Raw genomic sequence first — 6,000 nt, 5'->3', positions numbered from 1 at the left:
TCTGTTTGGGGATCTTTTGTTTATTTTGCTGCTTAATGTATGCCACACATATGACCCAACATGCAAAAACATAGTTTTAAACTACATGAAATATTTGATGACACTGTAATTAATGCTTCAAAAAAAGTAAATATTTGAAAGGACACTATAATTAATATTTCCAAAAAGTAAAGTTCTAACCAAACATATTTTCTTCAGAACATTTCATAGAAGTTCAAGGAAAAAAATGATTATAGATTTCCTCTTTAAGCACAGTATTGAGGTGGGGGTTGAAATGGTTTCCTCGGGTGCCCCCTAACAAAGTACCACAAACAGGTAGATTAAAACAACAGAAATATATTGTCTCAGGGTTCTGTAGGCCAGAATTCCAAACTCAAGGTGTCAGCAAGGCCCATAACATGTGACAACCTCTAATAGCTAGAATCAGATAAAAGGGAACATAGGACCCACAGCTCCACTTTGGTCCTGCCAACCCTGGGAAACTTCTTTTGCATCAGCAAAGGTATCAGTACATCAGTGATTCTTCCTACAAAGGGAGCAAGCTATTCCTTCATCAATATTTACTAAGCACCTGGTACTGAGTACCCAGATGTGCTGACTGTAGGTGAGAGAGACAAGTGGAGGTCCCTGTTACCGATAAAGAATATTAGAAATTCTTTGTTCACCTGTGTCAGGTAGGTGATGAACAGTCTAAGGGCCAGGCACCCTGTCCCAGACATCCTTTGAAAGAGGTCTCACAGACTCAAGTGGTATCATGTTGCAAGGATCCCCTGGGAAGAGAAAAACCAACACGGTGACTAAAGAGCAACATGTTACACAGTAGAGGAGACAAAGTCCAAAAGCCACATGGAGAACTGCAAGATTCTCAAGATGGAGAGAATTTGAAAAATCTTAGTTTAGGTGTTTTTTTTTGGGGGGGGTGGGGTGGGGGGTGGGGTTGTTTGTTTTGTTTTGTTTTGTTTTAACTCAACAGAAAAAAAAATCAATGGGGCACTTTTTTTGACCAAAATCTTATGAGGTTATGCAATGTCTGAACGGGCAAAGCCAAATGGTTCTAGAAGAAGAATTATAGGGTGAGAAAGGCTCACCTGTTCAGTACCCCTGTAGGCCCTAGAGCCAGGGTCCCTGGAGGAAGCCCCACAGGTTGTGGCTTGTAAACCATTAGATCAACAATGGGGAAGCTGGCCCCAGAGAAATGGCAGAGACAACTTTGTCAGGGGGTGCACACAATGAGCCTATGGCAGAGACAGGACCAGAACCTGGGTTCTTCTCTGATTTCCAACCCAAAGCTTTCTGCACAGTCTCAAGTTCTCAGGGTAGAGTGGCCAGGAAGGTGGGCTGCCATGCCTTCTGGTCTCCCTTTTCAACCAACCTTACAGACTCTCCTTTTCTTCAACCTCCTCTCTGCGCCTACACTGCATTTCCTGGCCAGAGGCATCTTTCAGATTCAGCCCTAGGCCCTTGGCCTGGATTGTGATCTTCACTTCTGGGTGGCCATGCAAGGACTCAATGTCTTTCTGGGTCTTTTCCAACCTAGTCATGTGGCAAGGGTCAGGAGGCTTCCAAGTCCTGGTTCCATTCTGCAGCCTCCTTGCTCTGTAACCCTGGCAAAGCTGTCTGAGCTAACTGGGATTCACTTCACTCCCACAATCACCTTTCCTTCCCTCTCTGGAGGAGAAAAATCAAGGTCCATGAGACCAAATGGAAAGTCATTCCTTGGGGTAGGCTCTGAATCCAGCTTTTTCTGATCCACATTACTGAAAGTTACAGAATAAGTTGGTTCAGGGGGAGGATGCATAGAATTCCAAAAGGCAATGATCCCCAAGGATATTTCACAGTGGCCTGGGCACAGCTCAGAAGTCCACATCCCCAAAGCAATACCCAACGCCCAGGCTTCTTAGTCAACCAACTCATCCTGGGAGAACCTTCCAAGGGGGCAGGGTCTCCTGATGAAAGGTTCTGCCCATGTCTGATCTCAGTCTAACCTTCATCCACAAAATTTACTCTCCAAAGACTCACAAAGCTTCTGGAGTCTCTTTCCTGCTTGTCCTAAGGAAGGCAGTAGGTTGGAGAAATCTCCAGAGGGTGGTGCCTCTAGGAATTAGGGAGTGTGTACTTATGACATCTGAGCTCAAGGCTGGGCCATGCCATTGACTTGCGGACTTGAGACCAATCTCTTGATTACTCTTGATCCCGTCTTAGAGCTGTAAATTGGGGGTTTATTCAACATTCACTCAACATCCCCCACCCCACCCCTTGAGCACCTATGACATACTGGTCCCACGCAAGGCCATGCTGCACTTCCCCCTCCCTCCTGGGCAGGATGTTGTGAGCATCAGACTATTGGGGTCTGAAATGACTCCTCCGTGGCCCAGGCGTGTAAATATTCTTTCCACTCTGAGTCTTCCCTGGAGCAGAAGGGAGTCATTTCTTCAGCATGTCTCTCAGTCCTCGAAGGCTCTTCTCTGATTTTATAACAAAATAAAACTGTGATCAGTTCTCGGGTTTTTCATGATTTTTCATGACATGACCTATTTGGGGGGCTAAATTGACACTTGGAAACCCATGATTCATGTGAATAAGTATCCTTCAACTTTCCTTTAAAAATGGTGAGTGATATGAACTTTGTCTTTTCACCCTGTAGAGCCAAGCAATAAATAACTATGCTCAATAAATGAGTTGCCAGGAGGGACCGGAGGGAGAGAGGAAAAGGTGAAAGGGAGGGACAGGAAATCTTGCCTCCGAGGAGGAGAATTAGCAAAATAGAATCAAAAGGAAGGAAAACTTTTCTGAGCTTACTTTGCCCATATCTCAGATGAGCATCCTCTGGAACACTCCGGGGATAGCTGGTAGTGACTTAAGGTTGTGAGCTCCCTCTCTCATGTGGCATGAGGACCCCTGGATCTAGAGGTCATCATGTGTTGTTGGTCAGCAAGGTTGGACATGTGGTGCTCAGCACCCTCACATCTTCGTATCGCAGGAGAGACATGAGGGAAGTGGGCAATGTGGGGGTCCTTACCATCGTCACCCTGACAGCCAGGGCCAAGGAGAATATTTTCATCTACCCTCTTTCTTTTTTCTTTTAAGCTTCTTCTAGTGATAAAAGCTGGAGCAAACTGAAATTGTCAGCTCTGTGGTCTTTAAGCAATAGGAAAAGTACTAGAGATCATGTGAACCACACTTCTGAAAACGTAAAGAAAAAAAATCTAATCTTGCCTCAATAAAAACGACATCATGTCACTGCAATCGGCAGGGGGAAGGCCTGAGAGTTGCTGGCAGTGGCCCAGCAGAGTTCAGGGGTTATGTTGGCTGCGCTGAATTCCCACGGGAAAGGTAGACCCTGAGCACACCGCCTTTCAGGTGAGCCTCAGGTCTGTCAGGTACAGGAGGGGCAGGGAGAATAAGAAGGCTGCCCCCTCAAATCGCTGTCGTCTCTGGCTCTGCTGTAACAGCCAGGCAGAGGCAGGCCCCTCCACCCCTTCTCTCCCACCTGCCTCTCTTCCTGATGTGGCTTTGGCTGTGTTCCTGTCTTTGGCTGGCTGACTTTGAGGGACAGAGAAGACAACAGCCACCCTGGGACATCTCAATGACAACAAACCCCTTGTGAGGGCACAGACCTAGAGCCAGGGAGGGTGGCACCAAATGCCCCAATACCACTCAAGTGTGGAGTCTTTGAAAACTCACCCTAGAGGTCTGTGCCAAAGACAACAATAAAAATGGCAGGTTGGCCATGCAGCAGCCAGCCATTCTGCACAGGAGCGCTTTAGCCCTGGAAGTGCAGTGCTAGGAGCTGGCTTCACAGGGCCTCAGCTGACCTTCAATTGCCAGTTACCATCTGCTCCCAGCCACTGACTATTTATTAGCAATCCCCAGATGGGTATATAAGGTAGAGGTAAGGATGACTGCCCCTTGGCAGGGCTTGGGGGACAGGGTCTACAGACAGAAGGACTACTGTTCAGGATCTACCTTTTTGGACAGTCTGAAATTTTTAAACATGTATATTTAAGTTAAATTGTCTAACTTTTCAAAGTGGGGTGCACAGGCCCTCTCTTAAGGGTACAGTGGCCCAACAAAAGGAAAGTTGGAATTTCAATTTTACTTGAAAAGTTGGGCAGAGAAAGGGGCAGAAATGTGACTTTTATATTAAAAGAAATATGAATATATGGAGAATATAATGCAAAATGTACTTGAAAAGTAAGAGGAAATATAAAATCTCCTTTCTTGTGAAATGCCATATACCAACTTTAGCCACACACAGGCTGAAGGCACACTTGGTATTCATTCTTGTGTTTAAGGGACTCTGGGGTCCCAAGGCTATTTGTGTCACCTCCAGGAGTGACAGATGTGAAGCAGAGTAGAATCATTGCCTCCAACTTATAGTGCAGCTGTTTGGAGTGAAGAAGTGGGGATGGGGCTGAGTCTTGGAGGCAGGGAATATCTTGGAGAGCTGAGGGCACTGAGGGAAGGGAGATCTGAGGGACAGTTGGTCTGAGGGGAAGGATGGCCCTGGAACAGAGAGGGCATGTTTGGTGGGCCAGATTACAGAAGGCTCCAGTGAGCAACCCCAGAACTAACTGTTGCTCCAACTTGTCCCTGTAGCTCAATTCATAAATATAGATATGTCAAGGCAAATCCAGGGCTGGGGATGTGGCTCAAGTGGTAGCGCGTTCGCCTTGCATGTGTGCGGCCCGGGTTCGATCCTCAGCACCACATACAAACAAAGATGTAGTGTCTGCCAAAAACTAAAATAATAATAATAATAATAATAATAATAAATATTAAAATTCTCTCTCTTAAAAAAAAAGGCAAATCCAAAAATCACCATTAAGGGCTGGGGGTGGAGTTCAGTGGTAGACAACTTACCTAGCATGCAAAAGACCCTCAGTTCCATTCCCAGCAAAAAAAAAAAAAAAAAAAAAAAAAAATCACCAAGAGACCACCCAGTAATAATTGCCATAGGCAAAATCCTTCAATGGAGTGTAAGTTTAGTGGCTGGAAGTATAAGCCCCATGTGTCCCACTTTAAGACAGGTCTGCATCTCCCTTTATGGATTCCTGCTGGAGCCTCCCCTTGAACAAGGGTAAATAGAAGACAGCAGTGAGCAAAACTCTAGGGAAGGGTGCTCTTTAAAGCCACATAAAGAAACTCTCTTGCAAAAGACTGGCATGGGGTCACCTGTGGAGACAGGTGGGAGTGGGGATTGAAAGCTCATGACATGGAAACCAGGGTGAAAACTTGTCTTGAACCTATCAACAAGTGAAAGGAAAAATCTATAATACTCAAAAGCCCCTGTCTGGGTCACTCTATACAGTCTTATTCTGAGAGAAAGCAGCAGGCCCCATGCAGGGTATCAAAGACTGAGATCCCATGTTATCGCCCATTTTTGCTCAAAGAGCTCTGCATATTTGGGTGTTATTTTTATCTTCTCCTTTCATTTATTGTCTCAAGGTAAACACTTGTGATTCCTAAATGCCTGAAGAGTGAATCAGTATTCTCCTGTTCAAACCAGTCGAGGCCACATCAAACAATAGCCCACTAGGGATTATTAATCATTAAATAGGGGCATATATGAACACTTAGTCAAGGAGACCATTTTTCTTTTCTTTCTTGTCTATTTTTTTTTTATAAAATTAACAAAGCATAAACCTTGACTTTGGCCTGTTCAGAAAAGGAGTGTATTTTTTTAACCACAAAGACTTGTCAAATTCAAGGCTAACAGGGCAAATATTTCAGGTGGGAAAGTGTTCCTTCCCTTGAGGTCTCCCACAGCCCTGAACAATGGCCTAAATTTCGATCTGTAGCGCCTTCCTTTTCCATATTCACACACCCAGGGAAAATGGATGTTCTCAGTCATGGTTAGTAGATGCAAGTGTCCCTGGTAGGATTGCTGGATACAAATTGATAAGTAGGAGAGCCCAGAGAATACTTGCTCTGTCCCAGAATAAACCAAGTCATTTCAAATATGTTGTGAGTAAAACCATGAAAGAGCTTCTCTCTCCT

This window comes from Urocitellus parryii, chromosome 2, assembly GCF_045843805.1.
Source record: "Urocitellus parryii isolate mUroPar1 chromosome 2, mUroPar1.hap1, whole genome shotgun sequence".
NCBI lineage: Eukaryota > Metazoa > Chordata > Mammalia > Rodentia > Sciuridae > Urocitellus > Urocitellus parryii.
Note: the sequence above shows the minus strand (reverse complement) of the source record.